This window comes from Equus asinus, chromosome 2, assembly GCF_041296235.1.
Source record: "Equus asinus isolate D_3611 breed Donkey chromosome 2, EquAss-T2T_v2, whole genome shotgun sequence".
Classification (NCBI taxonomy): Eukaryota; Metazoa; Chordata; class Mammalia; order Perissodactyla; family Equidae; genus Equus; species Equus asinus.
This window is the reverse complement of record NC_091791.1, coordinates 176,601,666-176,618,927: the sequence shown is the minus strand read 5'-3', so window position 1 is coordinate 176,618,927 and position 17,262 is coordinate 176,601,666.

Below are 17,262 nucleotides of genomic sequence, written 5' to 3'. Positions count from 1 at the left end.
TAATGCCCGCCCCTGGAGGAACCAGGGAAGACTGACTCTTACCTCTGGGGATGAGAAGTCTCACCTCACACCTAGACAGACAAGCTCCCCAAGGACTATGCATCTTTCCAAAAGATCGTCTGCTTTCCCGTAAGTGCCCTTTCTCCCCTCCGCTTCAGAAGTCACTTTTTTATTGTAAGTACCCTTCTCCCTGTTCCCTTCCCGTTACGGTGGTATATGAGCTCCCAGTTCGCACCACCTCTTGGAGTTACATTCTTCTGTGAACTCCAGTGTGTCCTTACTTGAATAAAAATCTGTCTTTTCTCTTGCTAATCTATCATTTCTCAGGTGAATTTGCAGACTCCCAGGAACAGAATCAAAGAGGGTACAAGAAAAGTTTTTCCTCCCCAACAGCACCAAACTATGCTAATAGTCATAGTATTCTCTACTACCACACACTTGCAGTAAAATACACACAAAATAGTTTCATTTAAGAACATCCATGCTGGGGGCCGGCCTGGTGGCGCAGCAGTTAAGTGCGCACGTTCCACTTCTCGGTGGCCTGGGGTTCGCCAGTTTGGATCCTGGGTGCGGACATGGCACTGCTTGGCAAAAGCCATGATGTGGTAGGCATCACATATATAAAGTAGAGGAAGGTGGGCATGGATGTTAGCTCAGGGCCAGTCTTCCTCAGCAAAAAGAAGAGGATTGGCAGTAGTTAGCTCAGGGCTAATCTTCCTAAAAATAAATAAATAAAAATCCATGATGAAGCAGTAAAAAGTATTATTTTTATTAAATCTTGACCCTTGTGAACACATCTTGCTAATTCTCTATGTGATGAAGTGGGAAATATACACAATGTGTTTCTGCTCCATATAATAGTAAAAAGCACTTGAGTGACTGAGTTGTGAGCTAAGCTAGCTGCTTTTTTTCAGGAAACATCACTTTATTTTTTATGATTTTTTTGTGGGTCACGTAGCTTTCTTTTTTTAATTGAAATATAATTGATATAAAATATTGTAGTAGTTTCAGATGTACAACATAGTAATTCAACATTTATTTATATTACAAAATGATCACCCTGATAAGACTATTCACCATCTGTCTTTATACAAAGTTATTACGATACTGTTGACTATATTGCCTATGCTGTAAATTACATCCCTACGACTTATTTATTTTATGACTGGAAGTTTGTACCTCTTATCCCCTTCATCGATTTCACCCTCCCCCCTACCCACCTCCCCTCCAGCAACCACCAATTTGTTCTCTGTATCTATGAGTTTGTGTCTGTTTTGTTTTCTTTGTTCATTTGCTTATTTCTTTTTCTTTTTTTTTTTTTGGAAGATTAGACCTGAGCCAACATCTGCTGCCAATCCTCCTCTTTTTTTGCTGAGGAAGAATGGCCCTGAGCTAACATCTGTGCCCATCTTCCTCTACTTTATATGTAGGACGCCTGCCATAGCATGGCTTGACAAGTAGTGCTAGGTCTGCACCCGGGATCCAAACTGGTGAACCCCAGCCACTGATGTGGAACATGTGAACTTAACTACTGTGCCACTGGGCCAGCCCCTGTTTATTTGTTTTTAGATTCCACATATAAGTGAAATCATATGGTATTCTTCTTTTTCTGTCTGGCTTATTTCCCCTAGCATAATATCCTCTAGTTCTATCCATGTTGTCACCAATGAGAGGATTTCATTCTTTTTTATGGTTGAGTAATACTCCATTGTGTGTGTGTGTGTGTGTGTGTGATATATATATATCTCAATCACATCTTCTTTATCCATTCATCTACCAATGGACAACTAAGTTGCTTCCGTGGAACACCATTTTAATTAAAAGAACTACTGACAGGCAAATATCTTGTTCAGACTTGGGCAGCAGGCTGGCATTTTCTAGAAAATGAACAAAGTGAGCCTGCTACTTAAAAATAAATAAATAAATAAAATGACATTTGTTGACAAAGATAAAATTTAGAATTTTGGAAAATGTGTACCTGCAAATTTGAATTTGACAGCTTCCCAACATGTTAACGACTCTTCTGATGAGATCAATGGTAATAACAACAACTAAAATCTTTTTATATCATAATGTGAAAGATGTTAATATTTGAAAGATCTGTGTAACTCAGTGAGCCAGTATTTCCCGAATGGCCAGTAGCTGATGTTACCAAATCATGCAGGGATAGAAGATCCAGTCAAAGTGCAGTGCAGATCAGTGGATTTTAATGTAAAGGTAGACAAAAAGTTCATTTATCTGGTTTCAGATTCCACACTGCAACTAAACGGTAAAGAAATTACCACGTGTTCAGTTTTGTTTTTTGTTTTTTTTTTGAGGAAGATTAGCCCTGAGTTAACATCTGCTGCCAGTCCTCCTCTTTTTGCTGAGGAAGTCTGGCCCTGAGCTAACATCCGTGCCCATCTTCCTCCACTTTGTTGTGGGTCCTTCTAGTTGTGGCATGTGGGATGCTGCCTCAGTGTAGTTTGATGAGCAGTGCCATGTCTGCGCCCAATGAAACACTGGGCCACCTGCAGTGGAGCGCTCGTGAACTTAACCACTCGGCCATGGGGCCAGCCTCTCCTTTTAGTTCTTTATCATGTACATTATTTTAATTTTTTTCTCTCCAATTTGCCCTTAGCCTGCATTCTCTGTAACAAAGGAGACTCAGCAAGCTAACATCTACCCAGCTTCCCCCTAGCCTGGACTGAAGGCCTCTTCCTCTCCTTTCTCTTAGTCCTGAGTCACCAAAACCTAAGAACCAGTGGAAGGGAGAAAATTCTTCTTAGAAGTGGAGGAGGGGCCGGCCCAGTGGTCGAGTGGTTAAGTTCGTGCACTCTGCTTTGGCGGCCCAGGGTTTCACCGGTTTGGATCCTGGGTGCGCCAAATCCGCTCATCAGGCCATGCTGAGGTGGCATCCCACATGCCACAACTACAAGGACCCACAACTAAGAATGCACAACTATGTACCCGGGGACTTTGGGGAGAAAAAGGGAAAAAAAAAAGAAGCGAAGGAGAGGAAAGAAACTAAAGTGGGAAGGACAAAATTCTCTCTAGGGAGTGGGGAAGGAGAAACACTCACATGTTAATAAATCTTGTTGTATCCACATCAACCTCCAAGAGTTGTTGTGAAGATTAAATGAACTGAAGTATAGTACCAGACATATAATAGAACTTTCACATATGTATGACCCTTTCTTTATTTCTTGATTCTTAATCCCAGCCATTCATTCAACAAACATTTACTGAAAACTTATTTTGGATGCTACAGGAGAAACAAAGTGAATAAAAGATGATCCTTTAAGCAGAAAGTTAGAAATCAAGCCTGGAGACAGGATGACCAGTTTGAAGACTGCAATTGTTTAAGCAAACTTGCCAAGGACTTGAACTAGGAAATGAGAGACCCAATGAATGGGAGAGACATTGAGTTGGTAGAATGCATTGAACTTGACTGATGATTTGAGGTGGAGAGTGAGAAAGAAGAGAGAGTGGAATTTCAGATTTATAGCTTGATTTGAGAAAAGACTGGAGAAGGAACTGGTTGGATAAATGATAATGAATTTGAAGAACCAGCAGAACCTTCACAATAACCTGCAGTTGGACACGCTGTTCGGGAACTCTGGGAAGTAGGTAAGTCCATTCATCAAACTTCTGCTGCCCAGCCATCCTACACAAGGAGTCCTGAACAGGACATAGAAGTTATCAAAATGAGTCTTGTGCTGATGTGATTATGTGTTAGAAATGCAAATCTGTATCTTAGTTTTTTATTTGTAAGATAAGAATGGCAACATTTACCCCGTTCCTAGAAATCTGGGTGCTGTGCAGCCATAGAGGAACACTTGAGATCTTTATGAGAAGCCCCTGAGATTTCTAGTGGATCTTGAATTCTTTTTGGATTTTCCCTGTATAGATTGACGCATTAGTATAAGCTGATTCATACGGAATCGTTGATTTTCTACCATTTTGACCTACAAAAAAGGGTAATTTCCCGTGGCGGTTTGAACCATGCTGTGCAATGCAGAACACTTTAAAGGGGATTTTCTGAAGATGGTCACATTATTTTCCAAATCTGTTTGAGTGACCATTAGTCCCAGAAGGCTATTACCTAATTTTATCACAGAGCTCAAAGAGGCAGAGACAGTTTAAGGCTTCATTTGCATTTTAATTAGTATTATGATTATAAAAGATGGTTTGCTATGAGGAAAAAAATGCACTTTCTGTCTACGTTTTTAATTACAACACATTCACATTGGGTTTTACAATTTACAAAGAGTGCCTATCTACACTTTCTTATCTTACACTCACAATTATGCTGCGAGATATTAACAATGCCAATGTAATTATTCCCTTTTTATAGATGAGGAAGCAGGCTCAGAGAGATGAACTGTAGCAGGGTCAGCACTTGAAGCCAGGGCTAGAGATCCACATAGATAAATTAGGAACAATGATAGACATACACATAAGAATTTTTCTATCGGAGGTTGGCTATTTTATGCTAAGCTGGAGGTATTTCTACCTTCATGTTGAGCATATTTTGAAATTAACTTACTTTTGTATGAGGGGGAACGGGAGGGAGGGCAGGTATTGTTCTGAAGTAACCGCTTATTACCAGGCCTTCATTCTCTTGGAGCATCTTTGTTCTGTTTAATGAGAGACTGACAGACTCTTCCCTTGACCAAACTTTAGTGAGGCTCCTCTGAACCCTCTTCTTAGCTAGGCCTCAACCTTTGGACTTCCATGTCTGTCACTTAATTTTAGCGAGAATCCTGCCAAGTCAGTTTAGTGAGAATCCCCAACCCTTGATATCTGACGACCCTGGCCTGCCTCCGCAAAAATCCTAGTGAGTTGGTTTAGCCAGAATCTCTCCTTACCCCTGACGTTTCCTCTCAGTAATCTTCCATCCACAGCCCCTGACCCTGCTTCTTAGCTTAAATCCTCACTTGACCATGCTGTACTCGGAACTGAGCCCAGTTCTTACTGAGGTCTATCTTCCCCTATTGCAATAGTTCCTGAATAAAATCTGTTTATACTGATTGAACTACTGCCTGGCTCTGGTTTCCTTTAACAAGACATCCAGAAGTGATGGTGATTTCTGATTTTCTCCTTTATTATAACGGTGGACTCAGTGACCAATTAAGGCAGAAGAGCCCAGATGCTATTTTCCTATGATCCGTGGACAAGTAGAAGTTGCCCCAAGGAGGCTGACAAGGAATTTCCTAAGTGTCTTTCAATGGAGAAGGACAAGCCCTTGAAGACGCTATACTGTGTGATCATGAGGTGAAAGAAATCATCTTCACAGCCACTGTACAACCTCGGGTAAATCTCTATTCGTTTCTGAACCTCAATTTTTTCATTCATAGAAATAAAGAAGTTTGATGAGCTCAATGGTGTTCAGACTTTTTCATTTTACATTTCCAAAGAAAAATTAGGGGTGGTGGGAAATAATAGGCACAGGGTTGCCAATTTTTATTTATTTTAATTGTGAGGAAGATTGGCTCTGAGCCAACATCTGTTGCCAATCTTCCTCTTTTTGCTTGAGGAAGATAGTTGCTGAGCTAACATCTGTGCCAATCTTCCTCTTTTTTAAGATTGGCACCTGAGCTAACAACGTTGACAATCTTTTTTTTTTCCTGCTTTTTCTCCCCAAATCCCCCAGTATATAGTTGTATATTTTATTTAGTTGTGAGTCCTTCTAGTTGTGGCATGTGGGATGCTGCCTCAACATGGCCTGATGAGCGGTGCCATATCTGCACCCAGGATTCGAACTGGTGAAACCCTGGGCCGCTGAAGTGGAGCACACAAATTTAACCACTCAGCTACAGGGCCAGCCCCTCTTCCTCTGTTTTGTATGTGGGATGCTGCCACAGCATGGACTGATGAGTGGTGCTAGGTCTGCGCCTGGGATCTGTACCTGTGAACTCTGGGCCGCCAAAGTGGAGTGTGCAAACTTAATCACTATGCTACCAGGCCAGCCCTGCCAATTTTTATCTTGACAGATAATAACTTTAAGAAAAACCAACATATCACTTACCACATCATCATCATTTCATAAAAGAAGAGGTATGGTCAAATTAAAAAATAAGTAGGCTGGATATAATCTCAGAAGGGATTTCCCCCAAAAAATGACAGCTGTGACAGAGGCAATTCGGTTATTGACGGGTGCAAGTGAAAATCAAGACACCAGAGGCCTCCTATACCTGTCTCACGGGGTTCAGAACACGCTGCTTCAAAATATGGGTCTTTGGGATATTGAATATGTTAAGCTGAGGGAATCTGAGAAATGGCAGGTGCAGGAAGGACTCTCTGACCTCCCCCTTTTCTCCGGAGCAGGTCTTAAGACCCTCAGGTGAGAGGTGACCTCCCTATAGTCAAAGGAAACAGCATCCTGTCTCTGAAGATAGAAGGATGTCGAGAGGAATCCGAATGAACAGTCCTTGCCAGGTTTCCCCCAGTGCACTACACTTGGCTCCAGCCTTTTGTCTTATCAGGGTTTTCCATGACTTTCCACTCTTCATCAAACCTAGTATAAAAACTCTCAAGCTTAACTGCTTCTCCAGGTCTTCATTTCCTTATGAAGGCTCCCATGTCATGTAAAACTTACATTAAATACATTTGCATGCTCTTCTCTGTCAACCCGTCTTTGTCAGTTTAATGTTCAGGCCCAGCGAGGGACCTTAAGAGGGACGAGGAAAAGTTTTTCCCCTCCTACACCTCCTATTTCTTTATTACTAAGAGTCTAATGCATTCTGGTTAGATCTTTGATAATAATTCCATGAGTTTATCATCAATGAACACATAAGTTTTCTTTGTCCAAAGCATCTCATCCAAATTCAAGCGTTGAAGAGACGTACCAGCTGCGGAATTAGAATTAGTTTTAGGGGGATCCTTAAGGAAGTTTATGGCTGTGTAGCCCATGACCTCCACCACTCTGTGATTCAAGTGCTGTCTGGAGTTGGCTATTATTTTTTCAAAAAGGTCTAGGCATAGGAATGTGTGTTTGTGTGTGTGCACATGTGTAGTGGCATGGAATAAAGTTTGTAAGGTGAAAAAGTCACTTATTGCATTATCTTCTGCTTCCTCTCTCAGGAAACTTTAAAAACCTAAAATAGCCTCTATTTTTAATATAGATCAGGATCTGCTTAGAAGCAAGATTTCCTTGAGAGTCAGAGGCAAAAGATTTAGGAAATGATTTGAACGTCATTTTCTTCATGAAGAGGGTCGACTCTTATTGTTCTTTTTTTTTTTTCTGCTTTATCTCCCCAAATCCCCCTGGTACGTAGTTGTAGATCTTAATTGCAGGTCCTTCTAGTTGTGGCATGTGGGACACCACCTCAACATGGCCTGATGAGCGGTGCTATGTCCAGGCCCAGGATCCGAACCAGCGAAACCCTGGGCTGCCGAAGCGGAGTGCAAGAACTTAACCACTTGGCCAAGGGGCAAGCCCTTATTGTTCTTTATCTTAAAATTTATTGCTTTTAAAATGCTTTTTGAGGCCAGCCAGTTGGCACAGCGGTTAGGTTCGCACGTTCCGCTTCAGTGGCCCATGGTGCACTGGTTCGCATCCTGGGTGCAGACATGGCACCACTTGGCAAGCCATGCTGTGGTAGGAGTCCCACATATAAAGTAGAGGAAGATGGGCACAGATGTGCGCTCAGGGCCAGTCTTCCTCAGCAAAAAGAGGAGGATTGGCAGCAGATGTTAGCTCAGGGCTGATCTTCCTCAAAAAAAAAAAAAAAGCTTTTTAAAATTGTATGTGTTTATTGTAGGAAATTTAGAAAAGCATAAAACAAAGTAAAAATAGTAACTCAGAATCCCACCATCTGGAGAAAACAATCATGAATATTTTAGTGTATATTCTTCTATTCTTTTTCTATAAATATGCATATGCTTATCACAATTGGGATCAGACTTTATCTACTATTTTTAGTGCCCTTTTACTTATCGTATTCTGTGAGCAGAACATGATTTTTAATGGTCATTTAGTATTATTGTATCCTATGAATACGCTATAATATACTTAATTATTCTTTTGATTTTGGTTGTTTCAATTTTTCAATATTGTATAAAAAGCTGTTCTGAACATTCCTGTTCATCTTTTTTCATGCCCCTATTTTTTTCCTTAGAACACATGCAGGAGGAAGAATGACTGAATCAAAGGGTATGTATATTTGTAAGGATTTTGATACAAATTGCTCACCAAAGATGGCATTCCCACAAATAATGTTCAGAAGTTCCCATTTTATTGCATGCACCCAGTGCTGTATATTTTCATTATTCTAAATTTTAAGCAGTTTGATGGTGCATCAGTAGTATCTCATTGTTTTTATTGGCATTTCTTTCATTACTAATGGATTTAAACTTTTTTTTTTTTTTGAGGAAGATTAGCCCTGAGCTAACATCCGCTGCCAATCCTCCTCTTTTTGCTGAGGAAGACTGGCCCTGAGCTGACATCTGTGCCCATCTTCCTCTACTTTATATGTGTGATGCCTACCACAGCATGGCTTGCCAAGCAGTGCCATGTGCGCACCTGGGATCCGAACCAGTGAAGCCCAGACCGTCGAAGCGGAACATGAGCACTTAACCACTGTGCCATGGGGCCAGCCCCTAAACATTTTTTCATGTTTGTAGGTCACTTTGATTTCTTATTTTGTTATTCTTTAATATTGTTTATGTTTTTACGGAGAGAAGTTTTACACTTTCATGTAATCAAAGCTATTATCTTCATTCATTTGCCTTTATGGTTCTTTGTTTGTTGCCTAAGAAAACTTCACTGTGGCATCAGATTCATATTCATCTATAATTTCTTGTAAATATACATATGATTTCTATTTTTGAAAAGTGTCTAGTTAAAGAGGAAAATCTTGCTTTATCCCAATTTTAATTGGTGTTTCATCAGTTAGTATGATGTTGGTTATTGGTCTGCAGTTTCTTAAAACCTAAATTCTTACTTATCTTAGCATGTCTTTATGGTTTCTCTCCATAAATATTATTGAGATTGGGCCGGCCTGGTGGCACAGTGGTTAAGTTCACATGTTCCACTTCGGCAGCCCGGGGTTCGCCGGTTTGGATCTTGGGTTCGGACATGGCACTGCTTGGCACGCCATGCTGTGGTAGGTGCCCCACATATAAAGTAGAGGAAGATGGGCATGGATGTGAGCTCAGAGCCAGTCTTCCTCAGCAAAAAGAGGAGGATTGGCAGCAGATGTTAGCTCAGGGCTAATCTTCCTCAAAAAAAAAGAAAAACATTATTGACATCAATCTGATATTTTTCTGTATTCTAGAGACAGAACTTAACTCAAAGTGCAGATCATCAAGCACACAAATAAACATTAAAAAGATATCTTGAGTATGCAATTTTAAGATGTTATTTAAAGAGCCCCCTTAAAATGCAAGATATATATATAGTTTATTATTTGGTTCTTCCCCCTTATTCACGTTGTTACTATTATTCTTATTACTACAATTGAACATTCTTAGTATATTTGCAGCATACTTGACACTTCACCAATTAGCTCATCTCTACTTCATTTTCTGTGGGTTAAATATTATGTTAGCACTTTAAGAGTCTAAACATTAATTATTGAAATGTGTAACATTCCTAATTACCACTGCTGCGTTCTTAAATATGGAAAATTTCTGATAGCATAGATAGAAAAAATAAGATGAAAGAAGCCAGAGAAACTCTGTCACATATCATGCAGTTTCAGTAATAACTATTTTAGTAATGATCATTTTCATAGAGCAACTGATTTCCAGCTAGAGGTGATTCCTTCACTGTTGCAGACAGCAGATATGTATTAACCGGGATCTCAGAGTCAGCTTGCAGAAGGATTTTCATAGCAATCTCCCAAGTCACATTAAATGAAGATGAATTTGAAAAATGGCAGTGTCTCCCAGATTAATTCTGATATTTCTTTCCTGACTCTACTTGGCTTTGTATTTGTACCTTTATATCATTTCTCCAACTCTCGTCTCTTAGCTTTTCTTTTCAGCAACTAATTTTTCCCTACTTCTCTTCTTTTTAAGTGCCTCCAGACTTGGTGAGATCATAAAGATTCCTGCTTCAAAGAAAGATGATCTTTGTAGGGCCAACCCCGTGGCCGAGTGGTTAAGTTTTTGAGCTCTGCTTCTGTGGCCCAGGGTTTTGCTGGTTTGAATCCTGGGCGCAGACAGGGCACCACTCATCAAGCCACACTGAGGAGGCGTCCCACATGCCACAAATAGAAGGATCCACAACTAAAAATGCACAACTGTGTACCGGGGGGCTTTGGAGAGAAAAAGGAAAAATAAAATCTTAAAAAAAAATGATCATTGTAGCACAGGTGCTATGCAGGCCAACGGCTGCATGCAAAACAATTTTGAATATCAGTCACTACCCAAAACTGAAGAGAAAACAGAATGTGCCCCACACGAACTCTAACAGAACCCTGGCCTCTGCTTCAGGTGAAACGCCTTCACTTGCAACCATCTGTATCTCATCCTTGTTTTTGGCCACAGTCAATGAAAGTCTACTGCTAATTTGACATAAATAATTAAGGTGATTCCTAGACCTCACTTGAAGCATGAGTTCTTCCTTCAGGATTAACATTTCAAAATGACAGTGGAGTAAAGAACGGGGTTTTTCTATTCACATTCAGCAAAGTACATCACAATGGGTTCCACAGAAAGGGTCCCTAAGTGGCCACCTAACTGCACATCTCAATGCTGAACGAATATAAACACACTAGAGAATATGGGAATATTTACTACATCGCCTTTCTTAGGTTGCTGCCCCTGATCTAGGGTAGCACTTCTCAAATGCAGGGTACTGAAAAGTCATCTGGGGTGCTTATTAAACTGTAGATTCCTGGGCCCCAAATCCAGGGATCATGATTTAGTAGGTCTCAAGTGGGGTCCAGGAATCTCTGAATTTACTAAATACCTTAACTGATTCTGACGCTGGTATCAGAAACACTGGTTTGGGATTTCTACCACTGACCCGAAAGCTAACCATCTTTATTGCTTCTATTATTGGCCAATTATTTTTAAACGGTTTTATTTTCTCCATTTTCAAAACTGAGGAGATAAATCTGACCCATCTGATTCCTTGGGGTTAGGTCAAGTGGAACATGATTATGATGGGATCTATCCCAAGACAGACACCAATATGTTGCACAAAAAGAACTGCCAGCTTTAAATGGATGGGTGATTAAAACAACAATGACACACAGATAACAAACCAAAAGCAAAATACCCAGGGAATGGAGGAAGGACTGGGGGGAGGAGGAGCTCTTAGGTAGGCAAACCAGAACCCTCTCTCTTTCCGATACAGGTTCTCCGCCCTAACCCCTAACATCCTCATACTGCAGAAAGCTGTCACAGGGGGCACCTCCTTACCAGGCAAGTTTTTCTCTGGTCTGTGGGCCCGCCCTCCCTACACGAGTGTGTCAAGCCTGATAATTTCTGAAGGAGAAATGTAAGCCAATCCTTTCCACCAACATCAGAAACCAGCCCTGATAAACACGCAAACCACTTATTTAATTATTAAACTCTCCTGGAAAGAATCTACCCTAAGGAAAAATCTAAAATGTAAAAAATTCATATAATAAACAAAACATTTAGGTTAGCGGTTGTTTCTGTAGGGGAGGAGGATGGCAGGATGTGACAGAGAGAAGCACCTAGGCAGGCTTCTAAGTTACAGGCAATGTTTTATTTCTTGAGTTGGAAGTGGATGCTCAGCTGTTCATTTTATTACTAATCTTTAAGTTGTTCATATATGCTTTATACAAGTTTTGTATTTGATATAAATCACATTTGATTTTTAAAAATTTTATACTAAAAAACCCTATATTTCAAATTATATCCATTTTAGTGTTATTTATAATAACAACAGCATAAAAAGGAAGCAGCCTATTTGTTGGAATGATTAAAGTGAACATGGGTTCAACCAAATGCTGAAAGGAATACTATTCAGTTATTTAAAAGATGGTTTCATAGCACTATGGAGGAAAAAAACTTACGATAAATTACAAAAAAATCACGGGACAAAATCTTATAACCGTATGATTACAACCACGTAAAACAGTTCAAAGAATAAGAATATATGTTACTATGAAATTGTGATTGCTTTTAGCAAAAGGGATTATGATTGTTTTCCCCCTTGCTTTGTTTTTCTAACTTTCTTCAGTGTGGTTATGTAGTTTTTAACAATTAAACTTTTTGTTACAAAAAGAAAAAAAGATTTCCCCAGAAGGCATTTTTTGGTTCCACTCTGAATTATATAAATTACATGACCAGAAACTGCACTGGCTTTGAAGGTTTTATACAGGGGGAAATTTTCATGGAAAACAACAAAAAGGCAGAAAAGAACATCTTTCCCTCAACTGTTTCTCTGGAGCCTCTCAGCCTTGGGACCTCGGAGAACAAGCGCCTGGTGCTAAGATTCAATTGTTTACCAAGAGTTGAGTTGCCCCGCCTTTTGCTTCCTGTCATTGGCCAGCCTGCCTTTCCATCACCAACAACCTCCAGTATCTTGGTCACACACACCTCATGGCAAGAAGCTGACTAATCCTGACGCTGGGGCAGCTTATTAGGCAACCTTTCACACAGTGCCCATTGCTACCTATTGCACAATATATTTGACTGGGAATGATAAACACCGTGGTTTACATTTGACTCCAGTCACCTTGTCCAGTGCCAGCAGCTTAGGCGTGTAAACATCACCCACTGCCTTTGAAAGAGGTTGATGTTATGTTCCAGGCTCCCTAATGTTGTGTAACATGAAGGAAGGAGCAGGGGCAGGGGGAGGGCCTATGAGGAAGAGTCAGAAACAGAGGAGAATATTAATCACTTTCTGCTTTGTTTCTGAAAGAAATGAAAAGCTGGGCACTTAAAGGGTTGTAGATGCAAATAAACTTATTCTTAAGATTTAGAACTTAAGAACTAGTACAAGCAAACAATCAACACTCTTAATATGTTTGTTATTAATCTATCAATAAGAAACAAGTAAATTTCTGAGGCAGGAACATTTTTTCAGTGAATAAAATAGGTCAAATGGGGAAAAGCGATTGTCCTATTATTTAAAATTCTGTTATAATTTCATCATGTTACAATATGGAATGTCTTTGACCAAAAAAAAACATTATGAAAAGATGGTTTTATGCTTTGTTTTTTAAGATTGCAAGCTGCTTCTTGAAAACACCTGCAGCTATGCCCGGCTTAAGGGGAAAGAGAGGGAAAAACCCTAAACCACAGGAGAATAAGGATTCCAAATTGTGAGTTGTTCCGAGAATAAATATTATCTTACTCAGATCGTCGTCTGTGAGAATATGCAGCAGACATAGTTAGGTACACTTACTGAAGCTAGATTAGTTATTTTTAGAGTCTTCCATCTCCCCTGTGTACACAGCGTGACAGTAACGCTAATGTAAACGCCACGTCAAATTTTGTTTGCTATTAAGATTCCAGACCACTAAGGAAAGGACATAGGGTTGTTTAGCTAAAGAAAACAAGAATATCCACCTAAAGCTTCTTTTGAGTGTGAAAAAAGAGCAAAATGTATTTCATTTTTTATCTGGTTACAAAGAATATTTTTTAAATACTAGCATAAGAGAGTAAGGCAAAGGCTAGTCGCCCTTTGATAAAGTAGGATCATACAGAAAGTTATGCAATGGTTAGTGAGATTACATCCAGTCAGTCTAGCCACATTTCCTCAAGACTGAGAGGGACAAAGTAAGTTCCTCAGAATGAGTATCTTCGTATAAAAGGTCTGAATCATACCAGTAGTACACACTAACCAGATCATCTACTTTGACTCGCTCTTTCGTTAATATTCGGGAATTGCCATGTCAGAACCTCATCAACCAACAAAACCTGAGAGTGGAAGGTGTTTCCAACTTGGACAGGCAGAGTGAAAAACCAAAGCTGGCCTTCTGTTTAACGAATCACCAACAACTACCTTTTGGTTCTAGGTGTTAATTGGTATCCCTGCTAAAATTCAATCCTTAAATTAAATGTCCCCTGATGAAGAAATTTCACCTTTGGCCCCTGGGTGTACAGGAATTATTTTCAGTCTCATTTTACCACAGTTCTTTTTTTTCCCCCAGAGGGGCCAGGGAAAATGGCCAAAATAGATATTATGGGTCACTGGGTTGCATACTCTAAATGATAGTGATTCGGGCCCTTTAAAACTATTACATGGCTTGTTCCAAACCAGTTCCAAGGTGAATATGATTATTTTCTTCCCTAGAAACAAAACAAAAGCAAATCCTGATAGGAAGAGTAGACCTCACACCCAGGGAAACAGGAGACTTGGACAACATATTAAATCTACTCTCAAGACCCAGGTATTCCTCTTTTTTTTTCTTTCAAACTCATTTCAAATAGCTGATTGACTCAGGTATTCCTAATCCCTATGCTGGGCTATGACTAGACTTTTTAAATAAATTTACCTGAGGAAGGCGTATTTACGATATTGTTGAAAGTATTCATGAGATCGTTCTTTTAGTTATATTTTCTTCACAGAAATGTACCCCAGGAAACAATTTGCAAGTTGAAGGATTTTTTAAAAAGCATATTGCAAACAGCAACAGATCATCTGAAGCAGCTTTCATAATTTTTTATGTATTCTCAGTCATTTTCTCTCTGTTCTTGGAATACTAGTCTATAATGTTATAAATATTTTGACCTTCTTTCTGGATACCAGCTGCTGTACTAGAATTACAAGAGAAATTCTCTCATCTGTGGCAGGACCTTTACATAGGAGAGTGGTACATTTGAATCAGCAAATACTGCCAGATGCTATTCTCTCTGCTTTGAGTTAAGGAAATTGAAGCCCAGATAAGTGACTAAATGGCTTAGTCCAGATTACAAAATCAGTCAATGGACTGAGAGCCATTAGTAGATGCTAGGACTTTTAATTCAAAACTCAGTCTTTCCAGTAAACCACATTACTTTAGATAATTATAGCATTAAAAAAAACTATTGAAAGGGGGAAATATCTGAAGGAAATTGCAGATGTAAATGAATATTTTGAAAAATTTTAATAATTGTCTAAAATAAGCCAATCTATGATGTATAGAGCACTGGTAAAGGTAAACACATAGGTAAATATAATAGATTGTATAAATGTATTTTTGTAACTCCTTTATTCTCATATCTGATTTAAGAAACAATTGCATAAAGCAATGATTATGAAACTGAGTTGATGGGTATACAACGTATAAAGATGTAATTTGTATGTCAACAATAGCACAAAGGAGGGAGGAGGAAATAGAGCTATACTGGAGTAAAATTTTTGTATACTACTGAAGTTAAGTTGGTATTAATCCAAACTTGATTAAGATGTTAACTGTAATTCCCAGGACAACCACTAAGAAAAGAACTCAAAAATATAGTAAAAGAAATAACAAAGGAATTAAAACGATATACCAGAAAATAACTATTTAACACAAAATAAAGCAGTAATGGAAAAATAGAGGAACAAAATAGACATAAGACAGAAAAAAGAAACAGCAAAATGGCAGATGTAAAAACTATGCTATCAATAATTACATTAATTGTAAATGACCTAAACACGCCAATCAAAAGGCAGAAATTTGCAGAATGGATTAAAAAAATGATATAGCTATATGCTGTCTACAAATTATAAACTGTGGATTCAAAGACACAAATAAGCTGAAAGGAAAAGAATAGAAAAATATATACCATACAAACCTTACCCAAAAGAGAGCTGGGATGGCAATTTTAATATCAGACAAAATAGATTTTAAGACAAAGATTGTTACTAGAGCCAAAGAAGGACATATTACAATAATAAAAAGGTCAATCTGTCAGGAAGACATAACAACTATAAATATATATGCACCTAACAACAGGGCCCCAAAATACATGAAGTAAAATCTACTAAAATTGAAGGAAGAAATAGACAATTCAACAATAATAGTTGGAGACTTTAATACTCCACTTTCAATGATGGCTAGAACAACCAGACAGATGATCAACAAGGAAATAGAAGACTTGAACAATACTATAAACCAACTAGACATTTACCCAACAAAAGCAGAATGCACATTCTTCTCAAGTACATATAGTAATGTCTCCATGATTTAACTAAAGAAGCACAAAACTTGTACACTGAAAACTACAAAATATCATTGGGAGATTAAAGAATAACTAAATAAATGGAAAGACATCTCAGGTTTATAAATTGGAGACATTAAAATGGCAGTATTTCCCAAATTGATGCATATACTCAATTCAATCCCTGTGAAACTCAGAGCTGTTTTTTGTTGTGTTTGTTTTGTGTGTGGGTTTTTTGCAATTGACAAGCTGATCTTAAAATGCATATGGAAATGCAAGGAACCCAGAATAGCCAAAATGAAATGGTCTTCTTGAAAAAGAACAAAGTTGGAGAGTTCATACTTCCTGATTTCAAAAGACACTACAAAGGTACAGTAATCAAGCCTGGGTGGTACCAGAATAAGGATTGAAATTCAGATGAATGAAATATAATTGAGAGCCCAGATAAAACTTTATTTATGGCCAAGAACTTAAACGACAAAATACTTAGAAGAAAACATAAATGTAAATAATCTTGGATTAGGCAATGGTTTCTTAGATACAAAAGGACATGTGACAAAAGAAAAATATAGAAAAATTGGACTTCATAAAAATTTAAAATATTTGTGCTTCAAAGGACACCATTAAGAAATTGAAAAGGCAACCCACAGAATGGGAGAAAATACTTGCAAATTATATATCTGACAAGTGACTTGTATCCAGAATACATAAAGAACGCTTACAACTCAACAATGAAAAGACAAACAACCCAATTTAAAAATGGGCAAGGGGGGCTGGCCCCTTGGCAGAGTGGTTAAGTTCATGCGCTCTGCTTTGGCAGCCCAGCGTTTTGCCAGTTTGTATCCCGGGAGTGGACATGGCACTGCTCATCAGGCCATGCTGAGGTGGCGTCCCACATGCCAAAACTAGAAGGACCCACAACTAAAAATATATATACAACTATGTACTGGGGGGCTTTGAGGAGAAAAAGGAAAAATAAAGTCTTAAAAAAAAATGGGCAAGGGTTTAGAATAGACATTTTCCCAAAGAAGATATATGAATAGTCAATAAGCACATAAAAGATGCTCAACGTCATTAGGGAAATGCAAATCAAAATCACAATGAGGGGCCAGCCCTGTGGCTGAGTAGTTAAGTTCGCATGCTCTGCTTGGGCGGCCCAGGGGTTCGCTGGTTCAGATCCTGGGTGCAGATGTGGCACCGCTCATCAGGCCACGCTGAGGCAGC